Source organism: Ranitomeya variabilis, chromosome 3 (assembly GCF_051348905.1).
Source record: "Ranitomeya variabilis isolate aRanVar5 chromosome 3, aRanVar5.hap1, whole genome shotgun sequence".
NCBI lineage: Eukaryota > Metazoa > Chordata > Amphibia > Anura > Dendrobatidae > Ranitomeya > Ranitomeya variabilis.
This window is the reverse complement of record NC_135234.1, coordinates 299,149,143-299,176,069: the sequence shown is the minus strand read 5'-3', so window position 1 is coordinate 299,176,069 and position 26,927 is coordinate 299,149,143. Positions and strand designations below refer to the sequence as shown.

At 44.4% G+C, this 26,927-nt stretch overlaps 1 long non-coding RNA gene across 1 annotated transcript in view; it reads right to left on the bottom strand.

The window, feature by feature from the left end:
- Nucleotides 1–5,982: 5,982 nt before the first annotated feature.
- Nucleotides 5,983–26,927, bottom strand: part of LOC143815872 (uncharacterized) — a 400,109-nt gene continuing 379,164 nt past the window's right edge. Inside the window, exons 2-3 of the long non-coding RNA XR_013223830.1 lie at nucleotides 7,494–7,510; nucleotides 5,983–6,035 (exon numbers count right to left, since the gene is read on the bottom strand). This is a non-coding gene — a long non-coding RNA (uncharacterized LOC143815872). The remainder of the gene's footprint in view (nucleotides 6,036–7,493; nucleotides 7,511–26,927) is intronic.

Genomic DNA, 26,927 nt, shown 5'->3' with positions numbered 1-26,927 from the left:
GGAGAAGGAAATGCCAAAATGCCTGAAGTCCAGTGTCAAGTACCCACAGTCAGTGATGTTGTGGGGTGCCATGTCAGCTGCTGGTGTTGGTCCACTGTGTTTCATCAAGGGCAGGGTCAATGCAGCTAGCTATCAGGAGATTTTGGAGCACTTCATGCTTCCATCGGCTGAAATGCTTTATGGAGATGAAGATTTCATTTTTCAGCACGACCTGGCACCTGCTCACAGTGCCAAAACCACTGGTAAATGGTTTACTGACCATGGTATTACTGTGCTCAATTGGCCTGCCAACTCTCCTGACCTGAACCCCATAGAGAATCTGTGGGATATTGTGAAGAGAAAGTTGAGAGACGCAAGACCCAACACTCTGGATGAGCTTAAGGCCGCTATTGAAGCATCCTGGGCCTCCATAACATCTCAGCAGTGTCACAGGCTGATTGCCTCCATGCCACGCCGCATTGAAGCAGTCATTTCTGCCAAAGGATTCCCGACCAAGTATTGAGTGCATAACTGAACATTATTATTTGATGGTTTTTTTGTTTGGTATTAAAAAACACTTTTATTTGATTGGTCGGGTGAAATATGCTAATTTATTGAGACAGGTTTTTTGGGTTATCAGGAGTTGTATGCCAAAATCATCAGTATTAAAACAATAAAAGACCTGACAAATTTCAGTTGGTGGATAATGAAACTATAATATATGAAAGTTTAATTGTAATCATTACATTATGGTAAATAATGAAATGTAACACTATATGCTAATTTTTTGAGAAGGACCTGTATGTGGCCAAACAATCCTATTTCACCACCCTCATCACCTCACTATCCAACAACCCAAAACGACTTTTTGAAACCTTAAACTCCCTCCTGAAACCTAAAGTTCAGGCCCCCATCACCAATCTCAGTGGTGAGGATCTGGCCACTTACTTCCTAGAAAAAATCAACCACATCCATCTGGATATCTCAGCGCAATCTCCTCAGTGCCTGGATCCCCTTCCCTGCCGCACCTCAAGTTCACTAGACATCTTTGAGCCTGTCTCAGAAGTAGAAGTTTCCAAGCTCCTCGCTTCTGCTCGGCCTACAACCTGCAACAGTGACCCCATTCCTTCACCTCTCCTGCAGTCTCTCTCACCAGTGGTCACCACTCACCTAACTAAAATATTTAACCTCTCTCTTTCTTCAGGTATCTTTCCCTCCTCATTTAAACATGCCATCATAACCCCTTTAGTTAAAAAGCCATCCCTGGACCAGAACTGCACTGCTAACTACAGACCTGTATCTAACCTTTCCTTCATCTCTAAACTCCTGGAACGCTTGGTCCACTCCCGTCTAATCCGCTATCTCTCGGAAAACTCTCTTCTCAACCCCTTACATCTGGTTTCCGCTCTTTACACTCCACTGAAACTGCCCTCACTAAAGTCTCTAATGACCTACTAACAGCTAAATCCAAAGGTCATTGCTCTCTGCTGATTCTCCTGGATCTCTCTGCCGCATTTGACACTGTGGATCACCAGCTCCTTCTCACTATGCTCCGCTCCATAGGCCTCAAAGACACAGCCCTCTCCTGGTTCTCCTCCTACCTCTCTGACCGCTCCTTCACTGTATCTTTCGCCGGCTCCTCTTCCTCTCCTCGTCCCCTTACTATCGGGGTTCCGCAGGGCTCAGTCCTAGGCCCCCTCCTCTTCTCTCTATACACGGCCCCTATTGGACAAACAATCAGCAGATTTGGGTTCCAGTATCATCTCTATGCTGATGACACCCAATTATACACTTCTTCCCCTGTCATCACCCCTACCCTAATTCAAAATACCAAGGATTGTCTGTCTGCTGTCTCTAACATTATGTCCTCCCTCTATCTGAAACTAAATCTCTCCAAAACAGAACTTCTTGTGTTTCTCCCTTCTACTAACCTCTCTCTACCCAACATCGAAATTACCCTGGAGGGTTCAACCATAACTCCAAAGCAGCATGCCTGCTGTCTTAGGGTCATATTCGACACCGAACTTTCCTTTACTCCCTATATCCGATCACTCACTCACTCCTGTCACCTGCATCTTAAAAACATCTCCAGAATCCGACCTTTTCTCACCTTTGAAACTGCTAAGACTCTTACTGTCGCTCTTATTCATTCTCGTCTGGACTACTGCAACTCTCTTCTGATCGGTCTCCCTCTTACCAAACTTTCTCCTCTCCAATCCATCTTGAATGCGGCAGCCAGGGTCATATTTCTGTCTAACCGCTTCACCGATGCCTCCATCTTGTGCCAGTCATTACACTGGCTACCCATTCGCTACAGGGTCCAGTATAAACTCATCTCTCTCACCCACAAAGCCGTCCACAGTTCTGCACCGCCTTATATCTCCTCTCTCATCTCTGTCATCCCCCGTAATCCGAACCTCGCACCTCCGTCTACAAGACTTCTCTCGTGCTGCGCCAGCTCTCTGGAATGCACTTCCCCAGACGATCAGACTGATACCTAGCCCCGTCCTATTCAAGCGCGCTCTAAAAACCCATCTCTTCAAACAAGCCTACCACATCAACTACTCAGTAAACTAACTTTGCCCTGTTCCCTCCTTCCAAATATCACTCTAAATCTGCACCCTACTATTCATCTGTCTCCACACCCTCCATGCACATGATAACTGCACTTGATACTTGACTATTGCACTTAAACACACGGGCTGATGACCGGATCATGCAGCTTTGTATGAAAATCCCTATGTATTATAATTGCCAGACCTGAAATAACAAGCACTTTGCACCTATTGTGTCCCCCCATTTCCTTGTAGATTGTAAGCTCCACCATGACCGTTTATAGATCTATAGTGCGGAATAATAATGATCCCCCCTCACCGTTTATTGATGATCAGTGCGGTATAATAAAATTTCAATGCCACGTACCACGCATTTCAGTGCCACGTATTTCTGTGTCACATATTTCAGTGCCACGTACCACATATTTCAGTGCCACGTGCCACGTATTTCAGTGCCACGTATTTCAGTGCCACATGTTTCAGTGCCACGTGTTTCAGTGCTACGTACCACGTATTTCATTACCACGTGCCACGTATTTCAGTGCCACGTATTTCAGTGCCACGTATTTCAGTGCCACGTGCCACGTATTTCAGTGCCACGTGCCACGTATTTCAGTGCCACGTGCCACGTATTTCAGTGCCACGTATTTAAGTGCTCCACTTAATGCTCCACCATGACCGTTTATAGATCTATAGTGCAGAATAATAATGATCCCCCCTCACCGTTTATTGATGATCAGTGCGATATAATAATGCAGACCCCTCACCGTGCATTGATCTGCAGTACGGTGTAATAATGGTCACCCCTCAACGTTTATTGTTCTTTGATGCGGTATAATGCAGACCCCTCCTCCTTTAGTGATGTTCAGTGCGTTACGAATAGGTTCACTAAGCATTAATGGGTTAACGCTAAAGGAGTACACTGCATGGCGTGATTGTCGCAAGTTACGCCATGCAACGGGTCCGATAGCGCACCCATTGACGGCAATGTGTTTAGGATCTGGATCGCATCGCTAGCGCATGCCATTTTTTAGGCACGCCCTTGCGATGTGCCGTTATTTTCAGTCGGACCTCAGATGCTGCTTTCAGCGTCCCAGCTCCGTTCCTCGCTAGCGCAGATCGTGGATCTGCGATAGCGGGATCGGCAAAAGCAATCCCGCTAAAGACATTGCGCTGGTGCAATACGCTAGCTATATTCGCAAAACGTATTGCCCGAACGCAATGTGAACCTATAATGCTCACCCAAAAAACAGTATTGATCATCAGTGCTTTGTAATTTATGGCCACCCACACAAGTACCTAATTTTCATTGCTGCTGGTGTAAATATGCATTTGCATTAAAACATACAAACACATAGAGAGAGACAAAGCACACAGCAGCTTGCCGCAATATACACTAATCCTCACCAGCTTTTGGAATCTGGCAGCCGAAAATAACAATGCTGGAAGGCGGGGGAGCAGGGGGAACGTCAGACAAGGGAGAACGTCCGAGATGGGGGGGAGGGCCTGAACAGCGCAGTGCAGTGCGCATGCCCAGGAATGACAGCCCCGCACTGTGCATAATGAATAACACAGTGCGGGGCGGGGATTCAGTAACAGGGCGGCCGCACTGCCGGCACAGGCGCAGTAAGGCACCCTGCGTCTGTGCTGTGACTCACAGTAAACACTGCGCAGGCCCCAGGCAGGAAAGAACAGCGCAAGCGCCGGATTTAAGAAGAAACACCGCTCAGGGGGCGGAAACCATCGCCCCTGAAGAGAAGAGTGACGGCCGTTGGGGGATTCATACAGGACGCTTCGGACCGCCTCCCGGTACAATAGCTGGTCTTTGTGGACAATTTTCAAATCGCTTTATTGAGGTAATAACTTAATCAAAAACTAAAAGAGCCACCTTGTTAGACTGCACCATTACTGCTGCACAAGGTGGCTCTTTTAGTTTATAACGGCTGGAGGGGGGTGACAGTGGCCCTTTAACTTGTATTGAATTTGTCTGTGTAAGTCCCCACTTAATTGTAAAGTGCTGCGGAATATGTTGGCGCTATATAAATAAAGATTATTATTATTATTATTATTATTATTATTATGCAGGGACTGAGAGATTCTGGAGCAACTTTGACCCTTGTGAAGCCTCATCTCGTCCGGGACCAAGAGAAGACGGACCAGACAGTGGCAGTCCGTGAAGCAGGGGGAGCCATACATCGACTGCCCACTGCCAGGATTCACCTGAACTGGGGAGTCGGGTATGGCCTGGTTGAGGTCGGCTTGATGGAGGAATTGCCTGCAGATGTCTTGCTGGGAAATGACTTGGGGCCCATGTTGTCTGCCTTCTCGGTCGGCCCTCTGGCTGAGACATATCCTGTGACCACCCGGAGACAAGTTCAAGCTGCGGAGGCGGAATCACACTCAGAGGAGGCCCAGGTAAGACACTCCAGCCCTACACGTATTCCCACAGCCAGACACATTTCTTGGGCCACCCCAGATGAATTTAAGAGGGAGTTACTTGAGGATCCTTCATTGGAGGGATATCGTGGGAAGGCACAGGAGGGTAGAGGGGTACTGGAAGGGGAACAGTTTATATGGAATCAGGGACTCCTCTACCGGATCACAGAGCAGCACCACACAGGGACGAGCCCCACTATAAAACGACAGCTGGTAGTTCCCAAGAAGTATAGACAGGAGTTACTGCGAATCTCTCATGACATACCCTTGGCCGGGCACTTCAGCGTCAGTCGCACCAGGAATCGTCTGACACAAAACTTCTTTTGGCCGGGGGTAACCTATGATGTTCGTCAGTACTGCCAGACCTGCGACAGTTGCCAGTGCATTGGCAAGAGGGGAGATCGATGCAAGGCCAAATTACGCCCCCTCCCCATTGTGGAGGAACTATTTAGCCAAGTAGCGGTCGATCTGATAGGGCCGTTAGCCAAACCCAGTCCGTCAGGGAAAAGGTATATATTGACAGTGGTAGATTATGCCACACAGTATCCAGAGGCGGTTGTGTTACCTAACATACTAAGGATAAATTTAATACACCGCACACTCTAGGGGTATAATCTGTGACAAACTCAGAATTTATTGAAGTGCTATAAGTTTATTATTCAACAATGCGGAAGGCGACCAGAAGTCAAACTGACAACGTTTCGACTCTTCCCGAGTCTTTATCAAAAAGGTCGCTGAAAAGAACAAAACATATATAAGCAATTGTACAGAAAACATATATAATAAACGTTACATTCCATAGTGTAGTACACAAAGCCCGGAGTAGGGAAGAAAAATACACATATATACATATATACAAAACATAGCATATAACAGGTATTATATCCTGTCCCGGGTGAAAGAAAGATAATTCCTCAGTGGTTAGGACCATGGTTCTGTGTAAGCCGAAGATGGACTCATACAGATTAGAGGACGGGGGACCCAAGAAAGTACCAAACCGAAGATTACCTTAGCAAGGTGAATAAAGGAATAGCATGAATGGTATCCTTGTGGCTCATAGAGTATCTATAAAGGATAGAAAGTGTTAGTAGGGTCCGTATATAAGAAACAACTACAGTCTTGATAATAGAAAGGGTTTACCTCATAGAGTATAATAATAATATGTAGGTGGTCTTAGCTTGTTGTATCGCAAATGTAATCTGTTTAGGATACACATGGCAAGGATATAAATAATGTGGGGATCAATAATATGGTAGGACACACAAAACCATGGGTGCTTATAGGTGATAGTATATGAAGTTACCTGGCAATACTGGTGGGCAAGAAAATGATTTATTCTTATGCAGCGTGCTAGTAGCGCAGACCTAAATTTATCTTGTTAAACCGCAAGTGGAACCTAATTACAATGCATAGGGTTAAAGTGTGTACAGGGAAGGACACAAGTAGAGAGACATATCAGGCAGTGTCATGCAATGTTACCTGGCAATGGTGGTGTGCAGCTAGCATTTGCTGTAACCAGGCCGTATGTGGGAGATCTCTGCAAGAGGATAATGTATGTTATCCACTCTGTCATCTGGCTCTCTCAGCCAGGGGTGTAAATGATGCAAGCCAAGTGGCTGCATCTGCAGTGGTGGATCAGGGTATTTACCTGGTGGTAGTGGGGTATGAGCGGCGCTCCTGCGCCCTGCTTCCTGGCACATGGTGTGTATGGCGTCCCGGCCCTGCTATTTGAACACGGAGGGACCCGCGGTACCGGAAGTGCGTCATCCGGTACCGGAAGTCCCGCCGCTATTGTGTTAAATATAGTGCGCATGCGCGGGCGTCGTCAGGGAGATGGGACGCTGTGAATTCACAGCGATAGTGGTGCCTGCGCTGTACGGTAGCTGAGGAGCCTGCTGCTAGGTGTAAGTGTTTTAGTGCGCACGCGTGGGCACTGACAGAGTGAACGCTGTGCACTACAGTGAGGATAGTGTCAGCGCTGCTGGGTAAACTAATGGTTTTACATTGTGAGATATGTGTGTCCCATAGGTATCCTAGACAGATGTAACGGTAACATAGGAGCCATTAACTCTGGAATATGGCTATAGAGGGGGAACCTACTAGTAAACCTTAAAGATTATACGTTCTATTAAGTCATAACTAAAGGAAAAAATAAAAATAAAAAATAAATAATGAAAATAAAAAGTAAGAAATAAACTATAAATGAAAATGAAATTAATTGTTGGGAATAAAAAATGTTTCAAGGCCCCAAAGGAACAAAAAGAGGAGGAGGGAGGGGGAAATAAGAAATAATCAAAAATAAGGGGGGAATAGAATAAAGCAATGAAAAAAATAATAATGAAAAAATAAAAAAATAAATCATGATAAGGATAAAAATGGAAAAAATGAAAAATAAAAATAGAAATTAAAAATAAAAATTGAAAAAATTATAACTAAAAAATAAAAAAAATAAAAAATACAAAGTGACACAAAGCCAACCTAGGGGAGGAGGAGTTAGTCATACAGAGTTATGGATAGACTCACCACCATGGTCAGCGGGTCTATGGAGAGGAAGAGAAAAAAAGGACATATCAGTATCATGATCATGGCAACCAGTCAATTTCCCTGTTCAGGCCCTTTGGTGCTAGTGTATCGAGCGTATAAATCCAATATGTCTCTCTCGACCTGAGCAGTTTGATGTGGTCACCCCCCCGTCTAGGCCTAGGTACCTGCTCTATTACTTGAAATTTGAGTTGCGCTATTGTATGTCTAGCTGCAGCAAAATGGGCAGGTAGGGGGAGCCATGTTTTACCACACCTTATCGTGGATTTATGGCTGGCCACCCGGTCTCACATGTTGTACCGTCTCACCAACGTACAGAAGGCCACATGGGCACTTGATTAAATACACTACGAAATTAGATTCGCAGGTAAATAAGCCTCGTATGGGAAAGGATTTACCAGTCCTTGGGTGTGTGATATTATCTGATCTGATAACTTTGGAGCAAGCAGCGCAATTCAGACAAGGGAACGTGCCATGACGGCGTGTGCTGAGGAGTTGTTGAGTAAGTTCCCTGCGTGCACTGCCCACATCAGCCCTCACAATCTGATCTTTTATGTTTGGGGGCCGTCTCGTGCTCATCAGTACCGGTGTCTGGAATGAGGGGATGTTGAGATAAGCCTTACCCAACAGAGGCCAATGCCTTCTGATTGCTGAGTGGACTTTTGGCATGAAAGGATGGTGAGTATGTACAAATGGCATGCGCTCTTGTTGTAATCTAGGTAGTTTGTCTTCGTCAGAAGTGTAAGAGAGTACCAATTCCTGTTCTAAAAGTGCGGATGGGTATTCCCTATCCTTGAACTTCTGTGACATAAGGTCAAGTCTGGTATGACGTGTTTCCGGGTCGGATACTATTCTGGACACTCTTTTGAATTGGGAACGGGGGAGGCTGTCCTTGGTGGACCTGGGGTGACAGCTCGAATATAGTAGTAGGTTGTTACAGTCTGTGGGTTTCGTGTGAAGATCCGTGCTCAGAACCCCCTGATGATCCTTTAGGACCAGAGTGTCGAGAAAGGCGATCTGTGTGGTACTGAAGTTCATCGTGAACTGTAGTTCTTGAAAAATGGAATTCAGGTATCTGTGGAAGTTATCAAGTGTGTCTGGGGTACCTGTCCAGATCATGAAAATATCGTCTATATAGCGGTGGTATTCAATCGCGTGCTGTAGAAAAAATTCATTATTATAGACAAAATGTTCCTCAAAAAAGTGCATATAGGCATTAGCGTATGCCGGGGCTACGTTTGAGCACATGGCAGTCCCGCGTGCCTGGACGTAGTAAGTATCCTCGTAGAGGAAGTAATTTTCATACAGTACTACCCTTAGTAGGTCAAGGCAGAAATTAATGGAATTACGAGACATGTCCGACTTATCAAGTAGACTCCTTGTTGCTAGAATGCCCCTATCGTGTGAAATGGAGGTATATAGGCTCTGTACATCTAGATAGAGTCGGTGGAGGCCACAATGGGCCTCCCCGGAGGATTGCTGAGGGATTTATGGATTTTTGGTAGAACGTAAAAAACGGGAATGATTGGGTGAGGGTTTTTGAGATAGGTTGCTGTCTTAGTATCGATCGTTTTACTATCCAGATAGGAAGTAAGGAGATCCTGTACCAGTTTAGTAATCTTAGGAGTGGGGTCCCTGGGAATAACCTTATAGGTCTCAGTATCTGATAATTGTCAGAGTACTTCCGCATGGTATTGGGAGTGGTCCATAACAACAGTGGCACCACCCTTATCCGCCGGCTTAATGATTATGCATATGCCCATTGTGGCCTCCACCGACTCTATCTTCTCACCTCTTTCAATTTTCTTAGAAAAAATCTTGACACCCCTAGTCAAGGGGACAAGATCTTTTCTTCTAGACACAAGCCAATTCTTGGGTATAATCAAGAATATTCAACAAGTACCCGAGTCCAGTATACTGGTCACTCTAGATGTACAGAGCCTATATACCTCCATTTCACACGATAGGGGCATTCTAGCAACAAGGAGTCTACTTGATAAGTCGGACATGTCTCGTAATTCCATTAATTTCTGCCTTGACCTACTAAGGGTAGTACTGTATGAAAATTACTTCCTCTACGAGGATACTTACTACGTCCAGGCACGCGGGACTGCCATGGGCTCAAACGTAGCCCCGGCATACGCTAATGCCTATATGCACTTTTTTGAGGAACATTTTGTCTATAATAATGAATTTTTTCTACAGCACGCGATTGAATACCACCGCTATATAGACGATATTTTCATGATCTGGACAGGTACCCCAGACACACTTGATAACTTCCACAGATACCTGAATTCCATTTTTCAAGAACTACAGTTCACGATGAACTTCAGTACCACACAGATCGCCTTTCTCGACACTCTGGTCCTAAAGGATCATCAGGGGGTTCTGAGCACGGATCTTCACACGAAACCCACAGACTGTAACAACCTACTACTATATTCGAGCTGTCACCCCAGGTCCACCAAGGACAGCCTCCCCCGTTCCCAATTCAAAAGAGTGTCCAGAATAGTATCCGACCCGGAAACACGTCATACCAGACTTGACATTATGTCACAGAAGTTCAAGGATAGGGAATACCCATCCGTACTTTTAGAACAGGAATTGGTACTCTCTTACACTTCTGACGAAGACAAACTACCTAGATTACAACAAGAGCGCATGCCATTTGTACATACTCACCATCCTTTCATGCCAAAAGTCCACTCAGCAATCCGAAGGCATTGGCCTCTGTTGGGTAAGGCTTATCCCAACATCCCCTCATTCCAGACACCGGTACTGATGAGCACGAGACGGCCCCCAAACATAAAAGATCAGATTGTGAGGGCTGATGTGGGCAGTGCACGCAGGGAACTTACTCAACAACTCCTCAGCACACGCCGTCATGGCACGTTCCCTTGTCTGAATTGCGCTGCTTGCTCCAACGTTATCAGATCAGATAATATCACACACCCAAGGACTGGTAAATCCTTTCCCATACGAGGCTTCTTTACCTGCTAATCTAATTTCGTAGTGTATTTAATCAAGTGCCCATGTGGCCTTCTGTACGTTGTAAACTGTGCAGGAGGTGTGGGTTAAATCCGCGCTGCCTTATGATGAAGTTCCAAGGATAATAAATTTAAAAGGTGGTTTATTCAACGCGTTTCAAGGTCAGTGCGACCTCTTCTTCAGGAAATTCCACATACAACATACAGATACAACGTGCTTACATTGTTTAAATACCAACAGAGTAAAAAAAAAAAAAAAGGCCAGATGGTCAGATGACATATGGTGTCAAAGTTCATGGTTCACAAAAGGTTAATACAACTTTGTTGGCACAGAATTCATTGAATGATAATCTTGCATTAATTTATATTTACAGGATATTAAATTAAAAGAGATGGTAATCAGTTGGTTAAGTTAATAGGTTAAATGTCTCTTCAATGAAAAAAAGCAAAAAAAAAAAAAGAAAAAAAAAGAGGAGGATAGCTGATAAGAACCTGTGAGATGAGATTCCCCAGTTACCAAGGTCTGCTGCATAATGCCCAGGTTATTGAGCCACACGTTTCCTTTCTTTGCATATAAAAGCTATTGATTATTAAGTTTGAATTCCACCTTAAACAAAAAATGTATTGTTAAAAAAAGAAATATTTTATTATTAAAACAACTACTAAAAAATAGATAAAAAAATATATATATAAATTCCTGGACAGATTGTCTCTATTTCTCTTTTGGGGTTGTTCCATTCTATAACATCGGGGATTTTTTTTTTTTTTTTTTCCCTCACTTTTACCAAGGCAAACATTGGAAGTAATTTAACTCAATTGGAAGCGACATGGCACTGAGCTTAAAGCAAAAAAAATATATATGTCCACACTCCAATCCAGGAGATCTACACCAATACAAACCAATCATCAACCACATCAGGGGGCTATATACACACTAGACTAATTATTTACTAAATATATTTCTCACAAATTAGGATATATAGATTAAATTATAAAAAATAAATAATTAAATAATTAAAAACATTGTTCATATCAAGGGACAATAAATACATCAGACTAATTATTTGATAATTTTCATGAATTAAAAATATATATATAGATTAGCATTTATAGAAAATAGAGATTACATAGACAATTCTGTATATATATATTACTAAATTAGATGAAAGCCTCAGTGATCTCATTCAGACCCTGCGGTTTCAAGCTCCCTAGTTTGTACATCCAATACACCTCCTTCCTATTTAATTTCATAGTTCTGTTAGGAACCTTTTCAGGGATGTGATCAATGGGACTGATTTTCAAATTATTAAAATCCTTATTATGTATTAGAGTGTAATGTCTAGATAGTCCATGGGTAAGGAGGCCCTTTTTTATGTTGTGCCTGTGTGAATTTAGCCGTAGATGGAGTGGTTGAATGGTTCTACCAACATACTGTTTGCCACAAGGGCACTCAATTACATAAATTACATATTCTGTATTGCAATTCAGAAAATGAGAGATCATAAATTTCTCTTTGGTGGCAAAAGAGATAATGCTGTCTGCTTTATGTTTGATGTTTTGGCAGCATAGACAGTTTTTTGATCCACATTTATAAATCCCTCTGATTGTGTTGGTAATATGATTATCCCTTGGATTGTTTAAGGGTTTCAGACGACTCGGTGCTATAATATTCCTGATGGTAGGTGCTCTGCGGAAGGTAATCTTAGGATTTCTAGAAAGAACTTTACTCAGAACGGGGTCATTTAATAAAATGCACCAGTTTTTTTGTAGAACATCACGTATTTCTTTATGTTCATTGTTATACTGTGTTATAAAATTCATCTTAAATTTTTTATCATCAGGATTTTTTACTCTATTATCTAGTAGTGCTCCTTGATTTAATTTCATAGAATTATCAAAGGCTCGTTTTACTAGATTTGTGGGATAGTTCTGAGCACGAAATTTTTTACTCAATATGGTGGATTGTTCCTTATAATCAATATCAGCAGTGCAGTTCTTTCTAATTCGACGGAATTGGTTGTTTGGAATATTGTTTAACCATTTGGAGTAGTGACCACTGCTGAAATGAATGTAGCTATTTGCATCAACTTTTTAAAAAAATGTTTTACTACAGATGTTGCCATCTTTTATAAAGAGTGTAACATCCAAGAAATTGATGTTATTATTATCATAAAGGGCAGTAAATGAAAGACCCCAGTTATTATTATTAATTTGCTGGATGAAATTATCAACATTATTTTCTGTGTTATCCCAAATAAATATCAAGTCATCTATAAACCTTTTATAAAAAACAATTTGTTTCTGCCATGTTTTATTTAAAATAAATAATTCCTCAAAAACCCCCATAAAAAGATTTGCGAAAGTAGGTGCTACTTTCGAGCCCATTGCGGTCCCTTTGATCTGGTGATAAAATTCATTTTCGAAGGTAAAATAGTTATTTTTTAGTATAAAATCCAATCCTTTAATTAGAAAGTTTTTTTGAATTGAGGAGAGCCTATTATCAAATTTAAGGAAGTGATGAAAACATAGTAGTCCAACATCATGTGGGATGTTTGAGTATAGTGCTGAAACATCCATAGTAAGAAAGATGTACTCAGGTTTCCATAAAACTTTCTGTAAAAGCACTAATAAATGGGAGGAATCACAAAGGTGGCTATTAAGATTAAAAACATGTGTAAACATAATTCGATCAATATATAGTGCAAGATTGGAAGTCAGTGAATATATATATATATTTTTTGCTTTAAGCTCAGTGCCATGTCGCTTCCAATTGAGTTAAATTACTTCCAATGTTTGCCTTGGTAAAAGTGAGGGAAAAAAAAAAAAAAATCCCCGATGTTATAGAATGGAACAACCCCAAAAGACAAATAGAGACAATCTGTCCAGGAATTTATATATATATTTTTTTATCTATTTTTTAGTAGTTGTTTTAATAATAAAATATTTCTTTTTTTAACAATACATTTTTTGTTTAAGGTGGAATTCAAACTTAATAATCAATAGCTTTTATATGCAAAGAAAGGAAACGTGTGGCTCAGTAACCTGGGCATTATGCAGCAGACCTTGGTAACTGGGGAATCTCATCTCACAGGTTCTTATCAGCTATCCTCCTCTTTTTTTTTTTTTCTTTCTTCTTTTTTTTTTTTTGCTTTTTTTCATTGAAGAGATATTTAACCTATTAACTTAACCAACTGATTACCATCTCTTTTAATTTAATATCCTGTAAATATAAATTAATGCAAGATTATCATTCAATGAATTCTGTGCCAACAAAGTTGTATTAACCTTTTGTGAACCATGAACTTTGACACCATATGTCATCTGACCATCTGGCCTTTTTTTTTTTTTTAACTCTGTTGGTATTTAAACAATGTAAGCACGTTGTATCTGTATGTTGTATGTGGAATTTCCTGAAGAAGAGGTCGCACTGACCTTGAAACGCGTTGAATAAACCACCTTTTAAATTTTGTTATCCTTGGAACTTCATCATAAGGCAGCGCGGATTTAACCCACACCTCCTGCACAGTTTATATTGTTATACGGCCGTTGATCGGCTTGTGGATCTGCAGCAGCCGAAATCGCTACATGCTCTTCATTCAACAAAATCAGGTGAGCAATTCTAAGAAAGCTCTCTTGGTTATCTAAAGGATAAGACCCTATTTTGCGCTTTGTGTCTCCATTTTTTTTTTTTTTCCTATAGCTTCTGTACGTTGGTGAGATGGTACAACATGTGAGAGACCGGGTGGCCAGCCATAAATCCACGATAAGGTGTGGTAAAACATGGCTCCCCCTACCTGCCCATTTTGCTGCAGCTAGACATACAATAGCGCAACTCAAATTTCAAGTAATAGAGCAGGTACCTAGGCCTAGACGGGGGGGTGACCACATCAAACTGCTCAGGTCGAGAGAGACATATTGGATTTATACGCTCGATACACTAGCACCACAGGGCCTGAACAGGGAAATTGACTGGTTGCCATGATCATGATACTGATATGTCCTTTTTTTCTCTTCCTCTCCATAGACCCGCTGACCATGGTGGTGAGTCTATCCATAACTCGGTATGACTAACTCCTCCTCCCCTAGGTTGGCTTTGTGTCACTTTTTATTTTTTATTTTTTTATTTTTTAGTTATAATTTTTTCAATTTTTGTTTTTAATTTCTATTTTTAATTTTCATTTTTTCCATTTTTATCCTTATCATGATTTATTTTTTTATTTTTTCATTATTATTTTTTTCATTGCTTTATTCTATCCCCCCCTTATTTTTGATTATTTCTTATTTCCCCCTCCTTTTTTTGTTCCTTTGGGGCCTTGAAACATTTTTTATTCCCAACAATTAATTTCATTTTCATTTATAGTTTATTTCTTACTTTTTATTTTCATTATTTATTTTTTATTTTTATTTTTTCCTTTAGTTATGACTTAATAGAACGTATAATCTTTAAGGTTTACTAGTAGGTTCCCCCTCTATAGCCATATTCCAGAGTTAATGGCTCCTTTGTTACCGTTACATCTGTCTAGGATACCTATGGGACACACATATCTCATAATGTAAAACCATTAGTTCACCCAGCAGCGCTGACACTATCCTCACTGTAGTGCACAGTGTTCACTCTGTCAGTGCCCACGCGTGCGCACTAAAACACTTACACCTAGCAGCAGGCTCCTCAGCTACCGTACAGCGCAGGCGCCACTATCGCTGTGAATTCACAGTGTCCCATCTCCCTGACGACGCCCGCGCATGCGCACTATATTTAACACAATAGCGGCGGGACTTCCGGTACCGGATGACGCACTTCCGGTACCGCGGGTCCCTCCGTGTTCAAATAGCAGGGCCGGGACGCCATACACACCATGTGCCAGGAAGCAGGGCGCAGGAGCGCCGCTCATAGTGCAGCGCCACAGAGTCCTGGTTGTTGCAGTACTGTGGCTCCGCCACTATGGGGAGCTATGGTGCGTCTGATGGCACTGAAGGAGTTCATCTGATCAGGTATCACAGACACCAATACATTTCACAGCCAGGCCTCCGGGGGGAGCTAAGGGTTCTATTCACTAGGCCACTCCCCACCATAGTGGGTAAACTGGGGGTCAGGCAGGATGTTAGTCAGAAAGCTGACTGGGTTGGAACCAGGCAACACCTTGTGGCAGAGGGTGTTGTGGGGGAAGATACAGTAGGGTCTCTGTCAGGGGTGGGATCCTGACAGAGGCTTGGCATCTTGAATGAACGTAACGGGACCGTGCCTGCTCCGGATAGCGGCGGTGCCCAAGGAAGGATTAGAAGCGAGATAGATTGTGCTGAGTGAGAAACGAGATCAAGCAAAAGGAGAAATACCAGTAGGAGTCGTGCTGTAAGACCGAGGCAACATCCTACTGAGGCGCACTACCGGTGGCCGGAACGCCGAGGGAGTATAATAACATTCAGCTTCAAGCAATACTCCAAACAGCGGCAGGACAGTCAGTCTAAGGCGGGCTGTCTAACTTAAATCACCTATGCTGTCTTGGGGGGCAACTTGTGGAGAGGGGCGACTCTAGGGTCCCGGAAGAGCTCCGAGCCTACCAGTCAAACGGGTGCCGTCCCAACCAGAACACCAGGGAGGGACGGAGGATTAGCAGAACATCATCTAATCGAGTTGTGAGGGAACTTAAGAAACAGACACAACAGTTGTGGGGACTTTCTGTAAGCACAGCAGGGAAGGACCGCAACACATAGCGCTAGAAGGAAGGCACAGATTTCCACCTGCTAAGAGAACTCTGGAGGTGCCATTGGACCGGCCGGACTTGTGCAGCCTGGTTTTTCCAGATTCTAGACTGAGGACCCAGAGATCTTCAGTAAAGAGGTAAAGAGACTGCAACCTGGTGTCCTCGTTATTTACTGCACCGCACCACTACAGCCTCACCACTACCATCATCCATCATATCTTTCACTGTACGCCCCTCGGCAGGGTCATGGACCGGGGCCTAGCCACCGTGACAACCCCAGAGCAGAGACTCAGAGGCCCGAGCCCGGGTACCCCTCGGCCCTGCGGCAGTGGGGGCGCTACAACTTGGCGTCACGAACAGGATCTGCTTAAGCCTGAAGAATCAGGTCATGTGTGCCTTGGAACTGTGATTTGTTGAGCTTGGACTGTACTTTATTGCAAAGACTGTGCTGCGCCATTTACCGCCAAAATCCGCCGCCATTATAGCGCTGAGGAGAGCGCAGGAGAAGAAGAGGGGCGTGGAGTGGGCGTAGGCAAGCTGGAGAGCGCGAACAACAATGGCCGCCCAGTCTAAATATTTCTGCACTGTGAGGACGTGTCCGTCAGCAGCGGAGATCCGCCTCCTGATCCTCAATGGAGGGCGGAGATCGAGAAAACGACACCGCCCACGAAGGAGAGAGCGGGAAAAAGACCAGGAAGTGACCCACGTGGAGGACGCCATGGCCAGCAGCTCCGAACCCGACAGTGGGGTTGAAGTAGAAGTTTCCACCAGCTACCCGGATGAGCACAGCAGCCCGTTCTCCGTGGACAGCACCAAACTCCTGCGAGTCGAGATGGAGAGCTTGCTCGACCAGCTCCTTCAGCTGAACATGAAGGCCCAGGCTCCACACCAGGCAGCGCCGGAAGAAGGTCCTCAGGCGCCGGATCCTGCACCGTTACTGGAGCAGCCGCTGAGACCCTCGCTGACACCGCCGGAGGAACCCGCCGCGGAGGAGGAACCTGCATCGGCTGGTGAGTCCGCCGACCCCGTCCCGCTGGCTGAGGGTTTGCTGGTGGGTCCAGTAGCAGCACCACCTCTCCCGGGAACCTATAAACTCCAACACCTGCTACCATGGGAGGAAGCCACGGGCATGGAACACCGTATGCGAGCCCCAATCGCCCCCACTCCCCTGCTGTGTGAGGTCCACGCGGAGCGCACCGTGTGCCGCTGGGTGAACCCCGGATTTAATCTTATGGGGTTCCCCGGGGTGGAGACCCAGGAGGGAGAGATGGTGCAGGCCCTAAGCTGGGAAGAATATCAGGTCCAGCTAGAGCAGCAGTGGAAGGAAAAAGAAAAAAAGTACCAGGCCGGGCTGGAGGCCTACCATCGAAAAGACTTGGCGGTCAAGGACCGGGCCCGCAAAGACCCCACTGCTCACCAGGCCCTGCGCAGGCAGGGCATCATCACCACCTTCAAGCTCCGTGGGGGCTGGGGCTTTATCAAAGAACCGGGTCTGTATGCGGAGGTGTTTGTGAACCGGAGGGATGTTGAGTCGCACCTCAGGGAGGGCCACCCCGGCCGGGATCTCTATCCGGGGGATGAAGTCTCATACACCAGGCACTTTGGGGAAAAGGGGTGGTTTGCCCTGAATGTCCACAAGGAGCCAACCCCTGCGATGTCTCCAATTAGGGTGCCAGTGAAGCTGACCCCTGTAGCAAAGGTGTCCCCTTGCGGTCAGCCCGTGGTCGTGGCCAGGACCACCGAAGACACCCCCACGTGCACTATGGTCAAGACCACGACATGCAGCATTGTCACCTCCACCACCCTCGTGGCCAAGGAGACACCTCTCTCGGTGGGTGGTGCCCGTGCTGCTGCGGAGCTGAAGACTGTGGGTACACAAACCCCCAGATGGGACGACAGACCCCCTTATGTAGTACCAGGCGGCTCGCAATACCCAAAGGGGTTGCCCCCGCCGGTGCTGCCTCCCGGTTGGTTTGAGTAAATGTCTCAGTATTCTGCAAATAGTTACTGTTCTATTATTTTGCTGCTAAGACCCGTCCAGGGTTAACTCTTAAAGGGATCCCTTTGTTGACCCGGGATCCCTATTATTTTGTTTGTTTTTCTACGTTTTGCACAAGTTTCCAGAACTGCCGCAATCATGAACAGTGCATGATACAAACTTTTTGTAAATAGTTTGCACCTTATTAAAGGTGCTCCCTACTGGTTTTACTTAAAGAAGGACTCTTTGTGAAAATACCACACTGGAACCTTTGCTGAGTATGGACTGGTAGCTTGAGAAGATATGCTACCTCATAGAGACTTGGTCCCCTCTTAAAGGGGATGTTCATTTGTTGCACTTAAATGGTGATATTGCTTTAAGACAGGTAGCAATAATGTTTTGACGAAAGAAAGTGATGATAATGTTTACATGAGAAAGTTATATGTATCCAACTAGTTAATTGAAAAGAGAATGTTTGATAATGTTGATAGACAACGAGGATAGAAGGTGAACCCTGAGTCCTCCTAGGAGCCATATAGAGATGGCTCAGTGCTCTTAAACTGAAAGTAATGTTATGCTCTATACTGTGTATAGTAGTTGAAAAGGCAGTAGGCCCGGGCTGAACGGGGCGGTCCTGTGATAGAAAGGAGAGGCAGTAGGTCTGGTGCCGTTAGGACAGGCGGTCCTGCAGATTTAAAGTAGGAGAATGAAAAAGTTAAATTGCCTTATAATGTGATTATAAGAAGGTCTTTAGTGGATTCAGAGTGTATGTCCTTAAAGGCAATGTTAAATTATTGTTCAACAATTTTGCACTTAGTAGAATACCCGGTTGGGTAAAAGCAAGTTATTTATAGCATGTTGCTATGATATCTAACCATGTTTGTAACGTTCAAGTGTCCTCACCTCCCATAAAGGGAAGCTCTGTGTAAGTATACTTATTGTTATTGCACTCAACAAAACTGTATGTCTTTTTGCTAACTTGTATTGTTGTTTTCTTCTCAGTCCCGGAGTACTGTGTTTAACCAGGGGGGAGTGCAGCGCCCCAGAGTCCTGGTCGTTGCAGTACTGTGGCTCTGCCACTATGGGGAGCTATGGTGCGTCTGATGGCACTGAAGGAGTTCATCTGATCAGGTATCACAGACACCAATACATTTCACATTTCACAGCCGGGCCTCCGGGGGGAGCTAAGGGTTCTATTCACTACGCCACTCCCCACCATAGTGGGTAAACTGGGGGTCAGGCAGGAAGTTAGTCAGAAAGCTGACTGGGTTGGAACCAGGCAACACCTTGTGGCAGAGGGTGTTGTGGGGGAAGATACAGTAGGGTCTCTGTCAGGGGTGGGATCCTGACAGAGGCTTGGCAACTTGAATGAACGTAACGGGACCGTGCCTGCTCCGGATAGCGGCGGTGCCCAAGGAAGGATTAGAAGCGAGATAGATTGTGCTGAGTGAGAAACGAGATCAAGCAAAAGGAGAAATACCAGTAGGAGTCGTGCTGTAAGACCGAGGCAACATCCTACTGAGGCGCACTACCGGTGGCCAGAACGCCGAGGGAGTATAATAACATTCAGCTTCAAGCAATACTCCAAACAGCGGCAGGACAGTCAGTCTAAGGCGGGCTGTCTAACTTAAATCACCTATGCTGTCTTGGGGGGCAACTTGTGGAGAGGGGCGACTCTAGGGTCCCGGAAGAGCTCCGAGCCTACCCGTCAAACGGGTGCCATCCCAACCAGAACACCAGGGAGGGACGGAGGATTAGCAGAACATCATCTAATCGAGTTGTGAGGGAACTTAAGAAACAGACACAACAGTTGTGGGGACTTTCTGTAAGCACAGCAGGGAAGGACCGCAACACATAGCGCTAGAAGGAAGGCACAGATTTCCACCTGCTAAGAGAACTCTGGAGGTGCCATTGGACCGGCCGGACTTGTGCAGCCTGGTTTTTCCAGATTCTAGACTGAGGACCCAGAGATCTTCAGTAAAGAGGTAAAGAGACTGCAACCTGGTGTCCTCGTTATTTACTGCACCGCACCACTACAGCCTCACCACTACCATCATCCATCATATCTTTCACTGTACGCCCCTCGGCAGGGTCACGGACCGGGGCCTAGCCACCGTGACAACCCCAGAGCAGAGACTCAGAGGCCCGAGCCCGGGTACCCCTCGGCCCTGCGGCAGTGGGGGCGCTACAATACCCCACTACCACCAGGTAAATACCCTGATCCACCACTGCAGATGCAGCCACTTGGCTTGCATCATTTACACCCCTGGCTGAGAGAGCCAGATGACAGAGTGGATAACATACATTATCCTCTTGCAGAGATCTCCCACATACGGCCTGGTTACAGCAAATGCTAGCTGCACACCACCATTGCCAGGTAACAGTCTGTACTGCTGTTCCCCCCCTCTACTACCCTATACATTTTAACCATATATCTCTATACCAGACTCTTCCTGCGACACAACAGGATCGTGTTATGCTGGCAGCATACCTTACAAGGCTAACGCCCTTAGTGCTTACAAACATTGCCAGGTAACATTGCATGACACTGCCTGATATGTCTCTCTACTTGCGTCCTTCCCTGTACACACTTTAACCCTATGCATTGTAATTAGGTTCCACTTGCGGTTTAACAAGATAAATTTAGGTCTGCGCTACTAGCACGCTGCATAAGAATAAATCATTTTCTTGCCCACCAGTATTGCCAGGTAACTTCATATACTATCACCTATAAGCACCCATGGTTTTGTGTGTCCTACCATATTATTGATCCCCACATTATTTATATCCTTGCCATGTGTATCCTAAACAGATTACATTTGCGATACAACAAGCTAAGACCACCTACATATTATTATACTCTATGAGGTAAACCCTTTCTATTATCAAGACTGTAGTTGTTTCTTATATACGGTCCCTACTAACACTTTCTATCCTTTATAGATACTCTATGAGCCACAAGGATACCATTCATGCTATTCCTTTATTCACCTTGCTAAGGTAATCTTCGGTTTGGTACTTTCTTGGGTCCCCCGTCCTCTAATCTGCATGAGTCCATCTTCGGCTTACACAGAACCATGGTCCTACCCACTAAGGAATTATCTTTCTTTCACCCGGGACAGGATATAATACCTGTTATATGCTATGTTTTGTATATATGTATATATGTGTATTTTTGTTCCCTACTCCGGGCTTTGTGTACTACACTATGGAATGTAACGTTTATTATATATGTGCACGAGGTAGTTAACAAGTGAGGTAAATTATAACAGCAAAGAACCTGTGTACTCACATATATATGTGCCCATGGGGTCACTGATGGACATATAAAGAAAAGGCACATATATATGTGAGTACACAGGTTCTTTGCTGTTATAATTTACCTCACTTGTTAACTACCTCGTGCACTAGACACCTTTAGTCGATCTGATGTGGTACAGGCACATTGGCACTTTATTTTTTTAAAAGTTTAAGACCATTTGGTATTAACCTTATTTAAACTATTGCATTTATACAACACTAAGCATTTTTCTAAACTGCTGCTATTCATGATTATATCTGTGTATTATCCTTGCACTGGGCACTTTCAGTTTAACTTATATGGTGCTGGTATATCAGCATTTTACGTTATGATAGTTTGGATCACTGTTATAACCGCATAAAACTAAATTAATAAAACTTTTTTTGAATACGGTATTACTGTAGCACTAAGACATTGTACAGCTTGTAACCTGATATATATTAAGCTGCAGGCTAGTCATCGGGTGCTATTGACATTATAGTGATACGGTTTTTCAGTCACAAACCTCCTAGTGTGCACGTGCCACTTTATACCTATATTTTTATGTTTGATAGGGCTGGTTCCCATAAATATAATTGAATCTCTTTAAAGGGTATATAGTGCCATACAGTTGTTTCCTCCTTTTTCTTTGGATATATGTTCCATCAGTATTTTCTTTGAATTTCCTTGTCTTGTGTTTTTATAGTTTGTTTTTCTTTAATAAAAATATCATGTCTTAATTTAGCTGTTCATGCCTCTCTTTTTTCACCTTTTATCATTTGGGTGGGTTTTTGGTATATGTAGTATATTTGGAGGTGGCAAGCCCACTATTGGATTCTGTTCATGTATAACACTTGGGTGAAGACCTAGGCCCCTGGGAGAGACAGCAGGTGGAGGAGTTGTTGAGGCAGCGACAGAGGATGTTTTCAGGGAGACCAGGGTACACTCGCCTGACACAACACAAGGTTGAGACCCAGGATCAGACCCCCCTGCGACAACCCCCCCTTCCGCGTCCCTGAGTCTGTACGAGAAGGGATGCGACAAGAGATACAAGAGATGTTGTGTTTAGGGGTCATTGAAGAGTCAGTCCCTGGGCATCCCCCGTAGTGTTAGTGCCCAAGAAGGATGGGACTACACGGTTTTGTGTAGACTGTCGTAAGCTCAATGAGAAAACAGTGACAGATGCATATCCCATGCCGCGTGTGGATGAGTTGTTAGACCGGCTGGCGGGGCAAAGTATTTGACCACCATCGATCTATGCAAAGGCTACTGGCAGATTCCCCTTAGTCCTGACGCTATTCCCAAGCCAGCATTTGTCACCCCGTTCGGCTTATTCCAGTTTCAAGTTATGCCATTCGGGATGAAGAATGCCCCGGCGACCTTCCAGAGGCTGGCTGACCGGCTTCTGGATGGTCTCCAGGACTATGCTTGTGCCTACCTGGACGACATCACCATCTACAGCGCGATATGGGAAGAGCATCTAAATCACATAGAAACAGTATTGGACAGGATCCACAAGGCCGGAATCACTCTGAACCCAAACAAGTGTCACATGGGCAAAGCAGAGGTTCAGTATTTAGGGCATTGGGTGGGAAGTGGGAAACAGCAACCAGAACCAGCCGAGATTGAGGTCATAGCCAAATGGCCCACCCCACGCACTAAAACCCAGGTCATGGCATTTCTAGGGACAGCAGGGTATTACAGGAAATTTGTTCCCAATTACAGCAGCGTAGCCAAGCCCCTCACTGATCTGAGCCGTAAGAACCAACCCCGCCAGGTAACTTGGACCTCAGAGTGTGAGGAAGCCTTCCGCCAGCTAAAGGACGCCCTCACCAATACCCGTGCATTGGCCTCACCCGATCCAACTAAACGTTTCCTTGTTCACATAGACTCTTCTATGTTTGGATTGGGGGCAGTACTGAGCCAAGTCAGGCCGGACGGCCAAGAACACCTGGTAGCTTACCTGAGTCGGAAACTACTGCCCCGTGAAGTAAGCTATGCGGCCATCGAGAAGGAGTGCCTGGCGGTAGTATGGACACTCAAAAAGTTGCAACCATATTTGTATGGACGACAGTTTCCCCTCCTAACAGACCATAATCCCCTAGTCTGGCTTAATCGGATCTCCGGAGACAACGCTAGATTACTGCGGTGGAGTTTAGCCCTACAACCTCTGGACTTCACCATCCACTACAGACCCGGCAAACAAAACGGTAACGCTGATGGACTAAGTCGACAAACGGAACTTGTACCAACCCCATAAACTTCGGTCATCCCCAAACCAATCCGTGAAGGATCAGACTGTGTATGCTGATCACGCCGCTGAAAAGGGGAGCCGTGTTACGGAACCACTCAGCACCCAGAATATGCTGTGCAGTTATATGTATGAATAATAGGTTCCATGTGAGATGCATCAGCCCACAGGCTGCGCCCCTGGGCAGAGGGGACAAGATATCCCTATTCTGTCCTCCCCCACCTTTGTAATTCCCACAGTAAACATCGGCAGGCTCCGGACCTCTGCGGCTATTGTAATGTGTGTCTGGCCTGCTGCTTTTCTATTGGCCTGCCCTCTGTACCTATGTAATATATTTTGTGTCCTGTGAATAAAGTGTTGTTAGACTGGAAATACGTGGAGAAGCAGTCAGCTTTTATATGCTCTCATGTAGTCAAGGAATTCCAGCCAGCGTCCTTCATTCAGACTCCAGCCAAAGCAAAGTGGACCTCCTGAAACACGGGGTGGTGCTGAAAGAGGTACCCCAGCTTGGTAGACCCCGTTACAGACGGGTGGCGCAGAATTTCAATACAAGTTATACACGGAACAAAATCTATAACAGAGAACCCAATCTTCTGATTTTTAACGTTTTTCCTTTGCTTGATAATCTTTGAGAGTTTGGGGTGATCTTTACCAGTCTTTTCATCCAAAGAGTTATAGTCGTTCTCGAGGTAAAAGTCCAGCTGGTCAGGAAATGGTGTTCCAGAGGCAAAAGGACCTTTTCAAGCAGCAGAGAAGGGACAAGGAAGACAACCAAGATGGCTTCAGGAAGCGTGAGTATGGACTTATCGACCCTTAAAAGATTAGTAAAGCACAGTAAATTTCACCCAGTAACCCAACTATACCCAAATCTGCAGAATTGCTGTGGTCTGCCCTATTGGAACAAGCATGTGGGCATGATAGCATGGGCAATGACAGACGCTCGTTGTTGAATGAGTCAAGTAGATTACTGTAGATGTTAATATATAGCTAGAGAAATATAACAAAAGACTATCACCGTTTCTACTACAGAAAAATACTAAATATTAGCAAGAGAAAATGTGGTTTTAAAGCATAACTTTTACTAGTTCGTCTTCTAAAAAGAGGTCAATACCTCCATAAAAACAGTGTGACTCCAAACCATCACACAAATCAGATATCTCAAACCCCTGTTTGGGGAATATAGTCCAAATCTCGAGTCTCTGTCAGAGATAAGAAAAAATATATCTATGGTTTTCACCTCAGATATACCCTGTGAACAAATATAGAACCAGCCAGGACCCAACCTGGGAGATTCCACTTAGGTTCTTTCTTGTTTATATTATTCACAAATATCTTATATCAAAAAATCAGTCTGCCATATGTTATTTTATGCGTAATATAAAGAGAAAAAAAAGATCAATCTCACCAATTCCAGCATCTTTTTCCTTTTATCTCCTTTTGCCGCAATTTGAGGAGTCTGGGTCCCAGAATATTCCCTGTCAAGTCCCTGATTTTGGCTGACCCTGGTACCCGAAAGACTCCTGCCCTTACAAGGGCAGTCCACAGCTGGCCCTGTGACTAGTCAGCCCTGGACTGACCCTATGTGCCTCCCGACGCGTTTCCTCAATGATATGATTCATCAGGGGATTGGCACTTTAGTCCTTATCACAAGCATACGGGCAGACCAAGAACAAAGAAAGATGGCTGACAGCACTCACTTACTGGGGCGCCCGTTCAAAGTCCAGGGAACCTTCCAGGACAATCAGGTAGCTTCAAACAAAAGGATCACAGCGCTCCATCCGGATGTAATAATTTCAAAAAGGTAGCTTTATTATGCCATCAAAGCGACGTTTCGACCTAAGAGGTCTTTATCAAGCATACAAAAGATAAAAAGGGATGGCCTTAAATAGTGTGGATACCACGCAGGGCACCAATCACCATCCGGCCTCCACCCACAGAATATACATAATAAATCAGTGTTCAAAACAGACATCAAACATTTATGCATTAAAAATCAACTAGCGTCGATATATATAATAGCAATCAAGTGCAAAATTTCGTCAGAATGTACAAAAACCACAAATATAAACAAACCACTGTGCAATCCGCTCCGTGCATTTTCAGGTTGTCATGGAGATATTCACCAATCCGCTTGGAGCAAACGCACAACACCGGGCCAATAGGATATCACCCGGCTTACCGCCAAACTGTGTCTAGGTGCCTATCAACGATCCCAGGACAATCAGTCCTATCATTATCTCCAATTGAAATAGCCGTACCTACCTGCCCCTGACTTACATCATCATCCGGCGTCCAGCCCTGGTCATCAGACAGCGGCGATGTGAGTGCGCAGGCGCACCGCAAACAGGAAGCGTCCACACCATCAAAGCGAGATACCGGACCAACCAGCGATGCCATCCACACCCACCGCATCATGTGACACAGGGCAGCGCCGGTCACCAAGGCAACATGCAAACATCTGTAACTACGGCGAATTTCACAAAAGGGAAAATCCCTCATAACTTGAAAGACTCCAACCTATACACCTGAATCCTATATTGCACAATACAAAAAACAATTATTACTTCATAAGGAATACATATATAAAAAAAAGTGCACTATTAAGCAACAGTCGGGGGGCATAAGGAGGGGAACCAAAGGGAGATGACAAGATAATATATGGATACTCAGTCCTACACATTATTCCCAGGTATCCCAGCCTCCTGACGACCGACTGTAGCCATCCCATTTAAAAAAAGAAAACAAAGGGGGAAAAGAAAAAGAAAAAAATCAATACATATATTACACAATGTCAAGTTAAAAACAAATACCAACGAATTATTATTATTATTATTATTATAATTTATTGTTATAGCGCCATTTATTCCATGGCGCTTTACAAGTGAGGAGGGGTATACATAATAAAAACAAGTACAATAATCTTAAACAATACAAGTCATAACTGGTACAGGAGGAGTGAGGACCCTGCCCGCGAAGGCTCACAATCTACAAGGATGACCCCACATCGTATATTATCCTATTTAAAAAGCACAGGTATGTAGATTGAAATCAATATTCAGGCCTTTAGGTTTTAAAGACCCTAATGTATAAATCCATCGCAGTTCCTTCTTTTTTAAAATTTGTAACCTATCACCACCCCTCCTGGGAACCGGGACACTGTCTATCACCCTGAACCTAAGTTGGTTCACTGAATGTCTATTTTCAATAAAGTGTTT